This window comes from Protopterus annectens, chromosome 6.part0, assembly GCF_019279795.1.
Source record: "Protopterus annectens isolate FY-2018-M chromosome 6.part0, PAN1.0, whole genome shotgun sequence".
Lineage (NCBI taxonomy): Eukaryota > Metazoa > Chordata > Ceratodontiformes > Protopteridae > Protopterus > Protopterus annectens.
The window spans coordinates 184,198,731-184,215,818 of NC_056737.1; the positions used below are offsets into that span (position 1 = coordinate 184,198,731).

General features: G+C 41.1%; 1 protein-coding gene across 2 annotated transcripts in view; it reads left to right on the top strand.

Moving 5' to 3' along the window:
• Positions 1–17,088, top strand: part of POMT2 (protein O-mannosyltransferase 2) — a 1,453,485-nt gene that overhangs the window by 86,732 nt on the left and 1,349,665 nt on the right. The gene's annotated exons all lie outside the window — the stretch shown is intronic.

The window sequence follows — 17,088 nt, forward strand, 5'->3', positions numbered from 1 at the left end:
AGCTTGAACATGTGGGAGAATCCCTTTGAGTCATTTATACACAGATTTTGGGGTGCACTGCTGAGTCTTAATCTCTATGGCTTCCCTCAGCTTCATCTGGTTGGCTGGTCCTGCTTTAATAAGGACCATTGGATGGGTTCACACCAGAATTTGAGATTCAGGTCTGAGATATCTGGCATTTCTTTGGTTGGTAGGTGATGAGTTGTGGTTGTGGGATTTCACCCTTAAGGAAACTGACCTTATTTTGGAGTATGTACTTTCACATGTGAGCTGTGATGTGCTTGCCACCCTGTGTGCACTGATCATGCACTTATACAAACAGTGAGACAGTCCTGGTAGTTGAGCTGTTGTAGCACATGGAACAGCCTCCTCTGACAGGTTCACTTATGGTATGGGTGGGTAGTCCATCTCAGTACCTGTGTTTTTCCTGACTTCTGTTAAGGAAACTCTGCTGTGTGAGCTCCTTTAAGGCTTCTGCCCTAGGGTGTGTCTTTGTTGAGGTACCACTGGATTCACAAAGTAATTTCACACCTGAAGAGCCATTCTTTGAACATGCTGTCTTAGAATCCTGGAGGCATCTTCTTTCTGATGTTGCAGCTCCCAAGAGGGTCATTGCTTTGTCTGAGCCCCAAGCATATTTATTTATTTTATTTTTTCATTTATTAATTGGGTAAGTACTCAGGTCCAAAGGTCCTTTTTGGTAAGAACTTGGACCAAGAAGGTATTGCCGACATTTGCAATAATAAACAAATGATTGCAACTGAATTCAAAATACACAGAAGAGATGAAGACAAGTAATCTGTCTCTTAAGATATTGTAGTGGCATTTTAAATAAGTACCCCAATGCTGACTACTTTGTGGTCTTGCTAGGTCTCCAGTGATGCTAGACACTGTATCTTATTTCACTTGGCCAACAGAAAAGTTGATTGAAATTTTGAGCAGGTATTCTCTGTCATTCTGGTGCTGAGGGTTCTTGTTTGCATATTTTATCTGGCAGTCCTACCTAGAGGAGACTGTGTACTGGAAGCACTCAAAGTCCTCCCTTAAAATGGCATCATGGAGAAACTTCTCCTTTACCCTAACTGTCGCTGTTCAGGTGAGCCTCTGCAATGGCCGAGATTTTGTGCAGAATGGTTTGGCTTAAGTTGCCCCCTTTGGGAATAGACTGGGCAGTAATTTTGCTAGAAGAGAGGTCTTTTTGGTCAGGGGTTGTAGTCCTTGTTCATTATCATCCTTAGTATGAGGCAGGCCTCTTCTTCACTGGGAACTTTCTTCCCTTAATGCCTGTGTTCCTGTTGTACCAGGAGGAGGCGGAGGCCCTGGAGGTGTGTATGGTCAAGCTTCTCTCGTTATCCTCTGACCTGGCTAGGTACCCTTCAGGGCCCAGTTTTTGGCTGGGTTGTCCAAGGGGCAACTCCTCTGCTTTTTCTCACTGAGAGAGCCCTTTGTTAGAGAATACTGGGTAGAGGTTTGCTCCTGTTCAGTAGTTTCTCTAATTAGCCTTTTCCCTTTCTTCCTTTGCTTCCTTCACAGGTGTATGACCATGAAAGTATTATGGAACTGGCCCAGATTTCATTATCTGGTGAAAAAGTCTGGTCAGTTATTTTATGAAATATGGTTCCCTTCCTCCATTTAGGCTGACAGACTGAGATGGCTGCTGAGTCTGATCCCTTTTTTTTTTTTTTTCTTGGGGGAGCTTTTTATCTTTTCATTTCCATACATGCAGGCAAGCAAAGTGAGTCCTGGAGCACTCTGCCTCCTTGCTTCATGACGACATTCTCTGTGATGCCATACAGATCTGTGAGTGACATTTCCATCGAATCATGAGGGTTGCCATTGGTTGCCCTTTGAAGTTCCTTGGTGTCCATAGCTTATTTAGTTATTGATCACAGTGATAATGGCCTGGAAAAAGGGGATCCCTTGAATATCTCTTTGTAGGTTAGCAGTGGCAAGTTTCATTGTGTGGAATTCCTTGGGGGCAATACCTTTTCCCCTTATTGCTGTCCAGTGGGGCTGCCATATTTGTGGTTACTTCTGGACTCCATCTTGAGGACTGTCCATTCTAGGCTGGAAGCTTGTGCTTCTTGTGGTGGCTTTCCCATTCACATATGTAGGGCCAACCTTACCGATGCTTTATGGTCTGGATGTGAGTGCAGTTTGGTATTCTGTGTGGTATAGGTTGCTTTTGTTGTTCACAGTGGTACATCTTCCATTCTGATGGCATGACATTCTTGCATTGGAGGTTGTCTGGTGGCCTTTTACATAGATGATATAGGCCTCCACATTTTCAGGTCCCTCTTTACCAAGTTTGTTGTTGAGGTTCGAGTTAAGCAGAGGTCACACTGAATATTTGATGGGAACCCCCTTTCTGCAGTTACCTTTGTTGGTGTGCGGTTGTGGGCTGGCTTCCTTAGGGTACCTTTATATTCTTTGGGCTTCAGGCTTTCAGGTAATAGAATCTTTGTGATTTTGTATCTCTGTTTGCCTCCCCTCCCCCTGTATGGAGACATTTTTGTCATGAAATCCTATTGCATGTGAGCTTGGCTTCATTTCCATTTCTCATTTATATGAGTGAAACCCTGTGAATAGTTTCATAGTGCTATCACTCTCTAACCTTTTTGATGTAGGAGCCCTTGATTTCTTTGAAAGCAGGTATTCTGAGGATAACTATTTTTCTTCTTCTCAAGGAATCATAGCACCTTCTTTTTCCTTGTGGGAAAGTGAAGCAGAGGAATTGGCATATTTCCTCTTTCTGGTGGCTCTCTTCAGTAGCTGTGTTCATGTCTTATTGTAGAGTTCAGAGGCCCAGATTATTCTTCACTTAGTTTCCACTGGTGGTCATGAGGTAACATGGATTCGGTCTCTAGCCCTCAGGCTAGAGAACTCTGTTTTTGGCCTGGGCAAGAGTGCATGGAAGGACACTTTGCTGCTTCTTAGTACCTGATCAAACCATGTCAGCCTTTCAACTGAGTATAGAATATGTTACTATAAGCTATTGGGATACATTCCACTTACGTTTCATGTGGATGAGGTCTCTGTTTGGATATAGTAGTACTTTGTAGTAATATTATTGGTCATTTCTGCCATATGTGTTTTGGATGCCTGTTACTGAGACTCTGTTTCAATTTGGATTCTTGGGCAGTTGCTTGCCCTTATTATCCCATGGAGAATGGATTTTAAGCCTAGCTCCAGCTGCTCAAGCAGCCCCCTTGGGAAGGCTACTTTTGACACCATGTGGGTATCCATCTTGTTTTGATGTCTGAAGTTCTTTTTTCAGCAAGTTTGCCTATCTGTTGTTGAACCTTTTTAGGTGGTGTAGCTGTTATTCATAGATTTGTTTCCATTCTTGGTGGCTGTGCCTTTAACAAGGAGTCAGTCTACTCCAGCCATTAAGGAGAGGTGGTAGTGGTGTGGAGTGGTTGCTCTTTTCTCCCACTTCTAAGAAATGGAATTTCCTTCCTTGGACCCATTAAGCTTCCTCCCATTTCCAATGTGGATGAAAGGGATCTGTAGTGGGTGAAGAGACCCCAGGAGTGCTGTGACCTTTAGGGGATTTCCTGCAGTCATTTCTCAAACTTCAGTACATATTCTTTCCTTTCCCATAGCTTCTTTACTTCATCATGCCCACTATGGATTCAGTCTGCTTCCTGATTTCAAAAGTGTCAGGAGATTGGAGATAAGGCTTGGCTGTCAAGGTCATAAAAACAAAGTTAATAGTGTGTACCTTCTTGATGACCACATTAAAACATTTGCTATCCTTAGCAATGTGTGTTCTTTAATGTTTAGCACTTTCATTCATGGTAAAGTAACTTGTGGCAGACCTTTGAAGACACTGGTGTTTCCGTTATTTTTGGTCTTTATTACACCCTCACTGGTCAGTTCCATTCTTTTTAGGTCTTTAAGTGTATTCCAAGATATTTTTCACTCCATACATTGTAGATCCTCCAGTGTTTTGTGAATCCAGCATTCAAAGTCCTTATTCACTTTAATATATATATATATATATTTTGTTTTCATGTGTGCTAAACCCCTCATTCCCCTGGAAGTTTTGTCTGTGAAGCATATTGTAATTTTATTGGCCTTGTAGAATAACACATCATTGAACAACCCCAGTATGTTATGAGATACTTGTCTCCCACTAACCTCAGTCCCTTTATATTAAGACTTTCTTCTCCTTTGAATCCTAAGTTCTTTGTGCCTCGTAGCCTATTCTGAGGCCTTCAGCTACCCATCATATAACAACATTTTCAGTTTCTAATGTACCTCTTGCACCATTCCAAGTATGTAGTGCTTCCTTCTTTTTTTCTAGATGATGTTTGTGATGTTGTCATTCTCTTTTTTATTCTCACTGATGGATTGGATCTGATTGTTGGATCCATCTTGGCCATTTCTAAAGCTCGAGGTCTTCAACAAAGCTTGTGGGCATCCCTCCTTACCCATAATGCAACTCCCTGGCTTCCTCAGATCTCGTTTGCTGTTCTGTGAAGGAGGTTCTCTAGCAAGCTTTAGCCTAAATGTTTCTTTGCTTTGATATTTATAGCATCTTTCCTTTTAAATTTAACCTTAGATTAAAAATGTTCTCCTTAACTGTTTATATATCCTTACTCTGTCCTTTTCTTAAAAGGGTTTGAGTGAGTGTTAGTCCCTTTTAGCTTCTTTCATTAGTGTTCGTTTAAGTTAGAGGACGTCTAACTAACATCTGTTTCAGTTAGAATGCGTTTCCCCCTTATATCTATCTCCTTTTCCCCTTTTCTTTATCGTCCATTTCAGTTGCAGGATGATTATTTAAAAAGAAAAAAAAAGGTAACGTTTTCAAATTTTTGGTCCATTTAAGTTAGAAGACTGTTTTCGAGTGTTTGTGTGCATGTGTTTATTCCTTTATTTAGACAAGATGTCTCAAAAGCTGGAATGGAAGCTTCTTGGCTTCAAAAAATGTGAACAATGTAGAAAGAAGATGCCCCTTTGTGATTCACACACTTTTGTATGTAGTGCTTGGGGCCTCTTCACCTGCAAGAGTCGTGTTCCTTTTGCCATGGATTCAACAAGAGAACCTGATGGAGGGCAAAAATAAACTCATCCTGAGGGGTTGTTAAAAAACACTCCCTTTTCTGAGGCTATATCCCTGGAGTCTGCTTCAAAATCTGACAAGTTGGAAAAAAAAAACAAAATATGCTTCTTCAGTGCCAAAATCTACCTCAGAGCAAAAGCAAAAAGCACCTAAACGGTCTGCTCCAACGTAACCCTCAGAGCAGACAACTGAAACTGGATCCAAGGCTTCTTTGGAGCAATTGGAACCCTTTGCTCCGAAGTCTACCTTGCCTCCTGATTTCAGGTTTCCGAGCTGACCGCCTTCTTTGTAACTGATCCCATCTCCCTTTTTGACAAGATTAAGATCTCCTACCCTCTCTACCCTGTCCACCATGACTCTGTCCGATGAAGATGTGGATATGGTGGTGCAGAGACTGCTAAATATACCAGTCTTGGCCAAATTATTATTGGATCTAAACCCAAAAGAATCTGACCATACACAGTCTTCCCCCTTGGCGTCTGCTTCTCCTCCGATCTGACCCTTGGTTTTGGAGCCAGAAGATTCCAACATCCAGTTTGTATCTGTATTGGATCTGGAACCCAGGGGTTCCTCAGATCCAGTATCTGCCCCGAGTGTTTCTGCCCAATCGGTGCAGGAAACCTCTGGGAGCTGACACTGTCTGGTCAGGTCTGCGGAGCTGGTTCAGATCTCACTGGATCTGCCCCTGCCTCTGGGGGCCTCGGCACGGGTGAGTTCAGCTCATACCTCTGCTTTGGAGCTTCTGTCTTCTGCACTGGAGATTCTTTTGCACCGACAACCATTTTGTCTGATCCGGGTTGTTCTTCAGAGTGGGGGCAGACTGCCTTTGAAGTCATGAGGAGGATTATGACCACTTCCAAGTCTAAGACACAGTCCCCCTCAGATCTTCCTCCCAGTTCTGCAAAGGTGTCTTTGGCTTCTCACATACCTCTCCACAGGACCACAGAGACCCCAGGCCTCAGGATGTCCAACAGGAGGCTCACTCCTCTTACAAATCCTCCCCAGAATATCCCACTGAGGAGGTCCCTTGTAAGAGGACCTGCAAGAGAAAGCATCTTGACTCCCCAGAGGAGTCTATCACATCTGATACCGACCTCGAAGCAGAGGGATCCCCATGGTCTCCTCCTAAAGATGTCTCCCTTGGAGACATCCTGAAAATTTTAAAGCAGAGAGGTGACTGGCAGTCCGCAACCCCTTCGGCCGAGGAGTTGGTTTACCTGAAGGCCTTTGGGTCTCGCCCTTAAACCTCTTGGGTAACCCCTACTTCCAGTGAGCTTATTGAATTAATCTCTCAGCAGGCTTGGGAGACCCCAGACTCCATAGAACCTGCTCCTAGGAGGCCAAAGAAATACCCAAAGGACAAGACATTCTTAATGAAAGGTGTAGCAGTTGATGCCCTGGTCGTGATGGCGACCACCAAGAAGAAGTTATTAAAGACTAGTTCAACCATCCATCCTCCGAATAAGTATTCCAGTACCATGGATGGGTATTGGAAGCACATCTTTTCATCAGCGACTTTTGCCTTATGGTCACTAAACTACCTTAACCACTTCACAAGGTTACAGAGGGACCTGTTAAAGGAACTGTCAGACTCCCTTCAAGGAGCTGTAGCTGACGCGGAGGCAGATAGCCAATGCTCACCTTACAACCCTCAGTTCAGTTGTGAACTCATCCATGAGGCTAGTACTGTATGCAGCAGATGGTATAAGTAGAGCAGTGGGTTCAGGCATTTCTTTCAGGAGGCAGGCTTGGATGTGCCTTTGTGATTTCGTGGAACCTTTCAAGTCTTTCTTCATTAATGCCCCTTTTGATGGCTCTTCTCTTTTTGGGCCTAACGTTAAAGAGACTCTTACCAGGTGTAAACAGGAAGGCAAGACCTTATCTGCTATTGGAGTGCATTTTTCCACACCTACCACACCCATCCCTAAAGGTCAGAGATGTAGTGGGGAAATATGGTTCAAAAAGTCATAAAGGTCTTTCCAGGACACACAAGGTGAAAGTTCCCCTAGAGGCAGAGAGAGTAACAATTATGGAAGATGCTGCCTCGTGGCAGGGGAGGCTCTCAGAATCAGGACTCCAGTGAATCTTTCTTTGCTAAGACCCTTCCAGCTCTCTTGAAGGAGTGCCCGATTGCTCACCTCTGGATGCAGTCAGGGGTTGATTGTCCCTGCACCACGAAACCTGGCAAAAGATAACAAACGACAAATGGGTGTAGGCCGTAATATCCAGAGGATAAGTCATTCTCTTCTCCTTCCCCACTCCCATAAATAAGTCAGTTCCAGATGTTCCACCCAGTCAAAAGAAACAAGCAACATTAGAAATCCAAAGGTTGCTAAAAGTCATCCAAGAAGTCCCCACAGACCAGGGAGGATCCAGAAATTGCTCAACATTCTTTTTAGTTCAGAAAAAACAGGGAACTGTACACCAAGTTTGGACCTCAGCAATTTGAACAAGTCTGTGAAAAAGACCACGTTCTGGATAGTAACACTGCAGTCGATACTTCATTCCTGGAAAAATACAATTGAATGTGCTCTATAGACCTTCAGGATGCATATGACCACATTCGAACAGAAAAGCAATCCAGAAGGTACTTGCGCTTCCAGATAGGAGCCAGTCACTTCCAGTTTCAAACTGCCTTTTGGTCTCACTACAGCCCCCAGAGAGTTCACCAAATGCATGGCAGTAATGGCAGCTCACCTGAGATATCGAGGATTCCGGGTTTTTCCGTATCTTGCCGACTGGCTTATAACCACCCCCAACCAGGCACCTTCTACAAGCCAGGGACAATACCCTTCAACTCTGTTCCTAGGTATTACCATAAACTAGGAAAAATCAGCTCTAGAGCCATTTCAAAACTTAGTCTTCATAGGAGCAGAGATAAACACAACTACATTGATAGCAAGACTCCCACAAGAAAGAGTAGACTGTGTCTGGCATTATGTAAAATTGTTACTCAGGAAGAAGCAAGCTTCTGCAAAATTGGTTCTCCAGGTACTGGAGAAAATGGTTGTATCAATTGTTTTCATTCTCCTAGCTCGTCTTCATATGAGAATACTTCAATGGCTACTTTCTGCACAATGGTCAATCCTAAAACTTCCAATGTTGCACACAATCATGATAACCAATTCCTGCAAAAAGGATATCTAATGGTGGATTCACTTTCCCTTAGTATCTCAGAGCTGTCACTTCGTCCCCCCTCAACCCCAGGCCACAGTGACCACTGATGCTTCCCAGATAGGGTGGGGGGCTTTATCTAGGTAAGAGAGTTCAAGGCATCTGGCAGGAACACAAGGCGCATTTGCACATAAACATCCTGGAGATGAGGGTGGTGTGTTTAGCTTTGCAAGCATTTCAAGACAGTCTCCCTCTAGGAATGATAGCAGTCCAGACGGACAGCATGTCTGTAGTCTGGTACATAAACATGGGGGAACCAGATCTTATCCCCTTTGTTGCGAAGCTCTGAGGGTCTGGCAGTGAGCAACAGCTTCCAACTGCTTTCTGATAGCAATGTACATCCTGAGGAAATCCAGTGTGATTGCAGACAAATTGAGCAAAGCCATACTGTGGCTACATGAGTGGTCCCTCAATCAGAAAGTTATGAAGAGATCTTCCAGAAATGGGGCCAGCCTTGCTGCGATCTCTTTGCATTGCCCACCAATGCCAAATGCAACAACTACTTTGCCTCTTATCCCTCCTAGGGGGAGTCACCAAGGGATGCACTTCTTTATAATTGGCCTCCGGGACTTCTTTATGCCTTTCCTCCAATCCTTTTAATTCCCAAGTTTTTGCAGAAAGCAAGTTTGTTGGAGACGACAGTAATCCTGATTGCCTCCTATAGGCCTCATCAAGTCTGGTTCCCCTTTCTTCAGCCTCATCTTCAGGATGAACCATGGATTCTGGACCCTACTCTGGACCTTCTGACTCACCCATCAGGAATGGTTCATCCCAACCTGGACAATCTCAAATTAACAGCTTGGCTGCTCCAGTTCCCCTGATTGCCAGGTTTCCTCTGCTTTCCTAATCCAAATACACATGAAAAGTGAAAAAAACTAATAGATAAACGAACAAAACGGAACTAAACCAGCATATTTTTTATTTTACGACCTGGTACCTCGGCAATTTGCCTTCATGGATCACATTTCATTTCAAAAAATGAAACAGTATATATACAACAGTACAGCTATTATTCAATTAATTTATCAATTAAATAGCAGTTCATTATTTAAAGTGACCACAGTGATTTCTAATAAATATACGAAATTAACTTACATAACTGAAATAAATGAATGAATCTAACTATATGAAATTCATGTTTTAATTATTTTATATTAATATGTTTATTATTACATAGCTAATTCCTGATTCATACCAAAAGGCTTTAAAGTTTTAAATTTTAAAATCATCCTAGTTTCTAATTCCAACAATTTAGCTACAATATCGCCCCCTCTGGGAAGAAAAGTAAAAAATAAAAAATATGCTGGTTTAGTTCCGTTTTGTTCGTGTATTCCTCTGCTTTCCCCTCCAGTCAAACATATTTTGTTATCTTCCCATAAAACATCTACACGAAAACTGTAGAGAGAGATTTGTTACATGGGCCATCAATAATCAAATAGATCTCTTTTCTGCACCCATACATTCTATTCCAGAATTTTTAGCAAAACTTTATAATGAAGGAGCTGCTGCAGCCACTATTAGAGTCCAGTTGGCAGCAATTTCAAATTTCCATATAGAAGAAAATGTTTCTAGTATCATGTCACACAGACTTTGTAAGGCATTCTTAAAAGGAACTACAATGATAAAACCTACGTACAGGAACCGATCACTGCCCTGGGATCTGAATTTCGTTTTCTCAAGCATTGTCTGTCTTCCTTTTGAACCATCTGCTACATGTGATTTGAAATATCTCTCCTGGAAAATGCTCTTTTTAGTAGTTATTACTTCAGCTAGGCAAATTTCTGAATTACAAACTTTGTTTGCTAAGCTACCATACCTAGTTTTTCATAAGGACAGAATTTCTTTACTCACCAAAATATTCTTTCTACCCAAGGTGGTGTTGGAAAGTAACCTCAATCAATCTATTGACCAACCAGTTTTCTTCTCAAACTTCCAAACTAAAGGAGTATATTCACTGCATCTTCTGGATGTTCACAAACAGTTATGTTTCTTCTTACGTAGAACTTCAGAATTTAGAAAATCAGATCAGCTCTTAATTTCTTATTCTGATATTAGAAAAGGTCAACCAGTCACCAAAGTTACCTCATCCAAATGACTTACACTATGTATATCCTACATTTATAATTTTAAGAATAGAGCTCTTTCTAATTCCATTAAAGCTCATTCCCCTAGTTGGTAGCCGCATCTGCAGCCTTTCAAGCTAGGTTACCCTTGGGTAATATCTGTGCTGCAGCAACATGGGCAAAACCTCATACTTGTATTACTCATTATAAAGCGGATTTGGCCTCTAGGAGTAGAGCCTCTTTTGGCTCTATGGTTCTGAGGAATATTCTCCCATGAACCACCAAGCGTCAGGTTGCTTGGAACCCGGTCCCAATAGTGAGAATAAAGGCGAGATTGACAACATCACATAAAGAATTTATATACTTACCATAATGTTCCATGTGTGTTGTCCATCTCTACTTTTATTCTCACAACCCACCCTCCATGCCCCTGCCTATATTCCTGGAAGGCCAAGTAGTACAAATTGGATGCTACAGGGTTATATAGCCTCAGAAATGATATGCTGTGTGTGTGTGTGTGTGTGTGTGTGTGTGTGTGTGTGTGTGTGTGTGTGTGTGTGTGTGTGTATTAAAAAACTATCTCTGTAGGAGTATTGGGGACAAACAAGATGTAAGGAAGGATGCCCACAAGCTTTGCTGAAGACCTCGAGCTTTTGAAATGGCCGAGATGGATCCGAAGGACTGGATCCATCCCATCAGTGAGAATAAAGGTTGAGAATGACAACACACATGGAACATTATGGTAAGTTCATAACTTTTTTTTTTTCCATCATTTGTCTGGTAGATGATGACTACCTTATCTCATTACAAATGCTTACTTTCATATATTCTAGGATGTTGTATTCCTCACAAACACACTTCTTGGTTGTCTGTGAAAGGAGGTATTTATGTCTAGTGGGCTTGAATAAATAAAATGTGCACTATAGTGGAAGGGAGATGACAAGAGTAGCACTTTTCAGTTAACGCAGAAGCATTTGCAGAGCTAAAATTGCTTCAGGAAAAAATAAGAGTTTGACAGAAGAATGGGGCATTCTTTTATTTTGCAACTTCACTATTTTCCAGAGGAAACCAGACACCCTTTCTTTGAAAGAATCAATGGCAAAGCACACTAACTCTTATCTTTGCTGTTTGGAACTGCTCTGTAGAGGAGAGCTATAGATATGATAAGACCTTTTAATTACCATTTTCTCAACAAGGTAACCAAGTATACTCTGCCTGTAGAGTTTTGACAGAAGATTTGCATTTTCTCCACTCTTTCCTGGATACCAGCCATATAGATCTGTTTACTGTGGACATGATCTTCTGGTCTACCAGCTTAGTCTTTAATGCAGTGATGGCTTAATTGTGACAGTGGAACCGCGTGCAGCCTTCTGGCCTCCATGGTGCAGTCCCAATCAATGCCTGCTACACCCAGGTATAAAAATGTTTGAGTACTTGGGTGGTGTTTGGCATGTCTGCCATCTAGTGGTCATGCCATACAATCTCAATATGAAGCACTGTCTTTTTATCAAATTTTCATTATTTAACGATCTGAACCTGTCTTACTGAAGACGATTTTCCATGAGTAAATGGGCATGCAGTTTTCTTTGATAAATAATGTCCAAAGTCCCTAGAGTTCGATAACTGATTTGGTATATTTTATATTTCTTTTCCTTTTAGTTACTGCTTCCTCAGTTAACCGTCTCTGAGTCATTGCTAGTAATCATGTACTTTCTTCACATGGCACATAATTGCAGAATTTTTCAGTGATCAAATATACAACTTTCCATTTGTCAAATCCAAATGATGTTGGAATCTTTGCCAAACCTCTCCTGCCATTCTTTTTGGCCTCCTGTATGAGATGGTCTCCATTTATTCCACAGTTTTGTTTCTTAATGCTTCAGAAAGTTGTTTTCGGATTCTTTTATTTCTTTTTGGACATTTCTTCTAAAACCCATTCCTGTATGATTTTGAAGCCTCATGTCATTTTGAGGGGGTCGATGTGGGCTTAAGACAAGGTAGGGTGATTGTCAGTTTGTGGCCTTCAAGCCTAAATGAGGAGACCATGAGGAACACTGACATGGAAATGCACTGTGCTGTTAATCTAGAGACTTTTCCATTTTTTTTGGGGGGGGGGGGGTTGCCATTTATTGATGGACCCATTACATATCATCCAGCAAGATACGTATGTTGTCTGTGTACATTTAAGGCAGCATCCATTTCATGGTCTCTGTCTGTTAGTTAAATGTTTCATTTTTTTTTTTTCAGTTAGACAGTGGCCAGTGCTCTAGCATTGTTATTTTGTCATTTAGTTGAACCAAATTCTTTATGACCTTGAGGACTTCAGTGCACCAGGCCTAGCTGTCAAAACCTTTTTCTTTTAGCTCTTGTAAATTCATATTCATTGCTTCAGTAATACTGTCTGTCCACCTTGGCATCTGCCGTCCCCTTCTTCTTTTTCTGCTTTTGATCTTTCCCAGCATCAGTATTTTCTCTAGTGAGCTCTATCTTTGATGTATATGGCCACTGTCAGGCTTTCCAGTAAACAGTCTGGGTTTATTTCCTTAAAGATCATGTACAACAGATTCACTTAACTCTATAATGTCCCAGTGTGTTCTCACCGTTGCTGAGCAGTAGTTCTACTGCTTGAAATGTCAGATGCTGCTAAAATTTTTTATTTCTGTTAGGAAACTTTTCTTTAAGACCAGTGAGATGGATGAACACCTGCAGTGACCTTTGTCATCATACCTAGCATAGTGATAACATGAGGTCAGGAGTGCAGGCATTTTTTTGTAACCCAAACACGTGGTAGGACATAAATTTGAATGGTCACTCGGATATAGCTACTATTTAAAGACTACACAAAGCCATGATGCTGAATTTATTCAATATTACTTTCATCCAAGGTGTCAATTCTGTTACTTTACCTTTGCTGTATTGCAGTCCCATAACTCCTTGGGCTCAGGACTCCCCCCCCCCCAAAAAAAAAAATGTGCCCATCCCCTATGTTAACAAAACATGTAGTTTGTAAGGATAAATGGATATGTTAACATGAACAGCTGTCAACAGCAAAAGTTTTGATATAATAATTTATATTATGGTAATAGCATTCTGAAGCCAAAATTGGAAAGCTTCTACCCCAGAAAGCACATCATGAGGGAGCACCCACCACAACCATAGTTCCAGAAGGGTTATGCCCCATCTGCAGTAGTGCCATTTTTATATTAAAATAGGATTAGAGTTGGTACTAGCCACTGGAAAGCTTATCAAAACAGTAGAAACTGAATGAAGGTGCTATGTTTAGTTTTGTCAAGATGCATATGATCTTTAAGTATTGACTGCCTGGGCCATTACCTTGCCATGGTTAGGGTCTCTTGTAGCTCAGTGAAGCCATGAGCTATACCGTGTAGAGCCACCAATGATGAGTAAGTTATGGCAGAGAGATCATATAAAATATGATCCAGTGGAGAAGGTAATGATTGCAAGACATTCCAGTATTTTTTTTACAAAGGAAACTCTTTCGACAAAAGCAACCAAAGACATGTTGAAATGACACCAGAAAATGAAAGCTTTACCTCAGAAGGTGACCAACATACTACTGGAGAACAGCTGAGGACAAATACGAGTAGTTCTAGTGGTAGTATTGCAAGTGTTTTAAAGCTGAAAAGAAGTATGTCTGCTGAGGTGCTCAGAGGTGAAAGTCCAGTACTGCAAAGAATTATACACCACTGAAATTTGGAATGTAAGAACTGTGAACCAAGGTAAATTTGCTATGCTTAAGGCTGAGATGTCAAGAATAAATTCTTTGTGAATTAGTGAACTAAAATAGACTAGACTGGAATGGGTCCATTTTACATCAGATGTTCCACTGTGGATAGGAATCTTGCAGAAGAAGTGGAGTAGTCATCATAGTTAACAAAATGGTGCCAAACAGAAAAACAACTCACCGGTGAAACTGGATTAATGCCTGACACACCCAAGTAAATACAGATAAAATCCAGCAAAGAGGTGTGTGGCAAAACAACAGCACTGCAAAAACTGCTTGAATAAGAAGTCATTTTATTCTAAAGAGTACTGAATAAAACACAAGAAAAATGTAAGCACTTTCACAAAATGGTGTCAAAATCGTTGATAGGTTACAACTCAGAACATGTTAGAATAATCACATTTGGACTTCAGGGTAATCCATTCAACATTACAGTGATACAAGTTTTTGCTCCAGCTACATTTGCTGAAGATGAGGAAGATGACCAGTTTTGAGGATCTGCAGCACCTTCTGGAAGTAATATCAAAAAAAGATAGTACATTCATTATAGACGATTGTAATACTAAAGTTCATAGTCAAAGCACATTTGGAATAATGGGCAGGTTTGGTCTTGGATTATTTAATGAAGCAGGACATAGTAGGACCGGCCTTAGGTCAACTGGTGCCCTAGGCAAAAGGGCTCCATGGTGCCCCCCCACCACACTAACCTGTGCCCCCATCCTGGTCTACCTACATTAAATAAATACTGGAAAAGTGCCCCTGCTAGATCGGCGCCCTAGACGGCAGCCTAGTTGGCCTATGCCTAAGGTAGGCTATGGGGCTGGTAGAACTGTCTGCCAAAGTATTTCACTGGTCATAGCAAACACTTTTTTTTTCCAACAGCCTAAAAGCTGGCTTTACACTTGCACCTCACTAGATGGTTAGTATTGAAATCAGACTGACTAGATACTTTAGTCAGACTGACTAGGTACTTTGCAGTCAGAGGTAAAAGAGTTCTATACATTCAGCAAAGAAAGACCTGGAGCTGAACGTGGCTTACACAGTTAGCTTCTTATTACAAAGTTTAGAATTAAATTTAAGAAAACAAGAAATCCATGCCAGTGAGATATGAGCTCAGTAATACTGCAGATGAATATGTATTAGAGGTGAAAAACAGATTAAAGAGATTAGACCTGGTGGACAGAGTGCCTGAAGAACTATGGGCAGAAGTTTGGGATATTGTCAAAGATGTGGCAACAGAAAAGTTTCAAATAAAAAGATTAAGAAGATGAAATGGCTGTCTGTAGAGGCTTTATGTGGTTGAGGAATGAATAACAAAAGGCAATGGAGATAAGGGAAATGTGTCAAACTGAATGCAGCGTTTCAGAGAACAGCAAGAGATAAGGAGGCATATTTAAATGAGCAGTGCCAAGAAAGAAGACATTAGAATGGGAAAGACAAGATATGTGTTTAGGAAGATTGATGATATTAAGGGACACTTCCAGGATAAAATGGGCATAGTAAAAGACAAGATGGACTAGACCTAACAGAAGCTCCGACATACATTGGTACAAATAGTGTCATAGCAGATGAATTGCTTAAAAACAAGAATAGCTGGAATTTCCAGTTTTGTGTTAGCCCCATGTAGAATGTGTGTGTACTTTTTTAACTACACTCTCTTTCTTGCTGGAAAGAGAACATTTCCAATCATTGTGCATAATAAAATGATAATCTAATAAATTATATGCATATTTAATTAGTTTTATTACATATAAACACTATCCAGTGGCCTGTGTTTCCTTTAGTACTTCAGAATGGGAGGATTATGTCTGTGAAAAGGTATTTAGATTTAGAAGTGTGTTCAAACAGAAAGCAAGCCTGTCTACAAACATATTTACCGCATCTGGCTGCACCTTTGATTAGTACTTTTCTGCTGAAAGGTACTGCAGGAAATTTAATATTGTTCATGTCTTGTGCAAGAATATAAGAAGGGTGTTATCTGATCTTGTATACATTTAAGAAAATGTGCATTAGTCCATTGGTAAAATTTTTGCCAAGCTTCACAGAGAATAGAGTTGACACTCAAGGACACAAAGTGTAAGGCTAAGCTTAGTAACTTTTGTGATGTTTCAAAGTCACTTATAGTACCACCTTCCTACACACATACTTTGTGTGGAATTTAGGGCACACTAATTTTATAGAGGATTGAATAATTAGAGCATTTCATGATGAGGCAGCCTATTTAAATGAATGTTGTACATTTTTTTTCTTTTTGATACCCACCATAACTGCCTGTTATCTGCTCTGTCTCAAAGCCATTCTTTGATTGTCCATAATCAACTCTGACACTTGTCTAGCTTGCACCCTTCAGATTGGGGCTACTCAGGCATGGGATCTTCATACATGGACCTGCTTTTGGAAGACTTATGAAGTGGGCACAGAGGAGATCAGGACTGCTCAGTATGATGCCATTTTTACCCCTCTAGTGGGAGGCTTTTTGTTATACGTCCTACCCACAGTCCAGCCCCGTCCCCATTGTGCATGATGTTCATGCAGAACTTTGTTTGCAGTCTTACACTTCATTGTGTCAGATTTTCTTGTAACCAGAGTCCTCTGAAGCGGTACATTGAGAAGGAAATCTCCCTTCCCGGAAGGTGAGTTTGCGAAATACTGCTCTGTTCCAGCTTGTACCTCAAGAGACCAAGTCTAGAAATCTAATCCAGGTTGCCTGGTCACATTCAGGATTGTTTCCCTTTGTGCCACAGAGGCAGCCTTTTTAACCTGATTTTATTACTTGTAGCATCCTACATGTTGACATCTTTTCCATACAGCACCGTATATTATTAGTTTCATTATGCAGACTTGAAATTTCAAACTATGAAGACTGTGGCACAGAACAAAAATGTAAAGTAAAGATAATTATAGAGAAATGTTTTCCCTTTCTCAAGCTGGTTGTGGGGGGGATTCAGTACCTGATGCAGACTGCTGAATAGCTTAGTGAAATAAGAGAAAGGACTAAATTAATTTTGGTGTATTCATTGTATGCCAGTGATTATTAT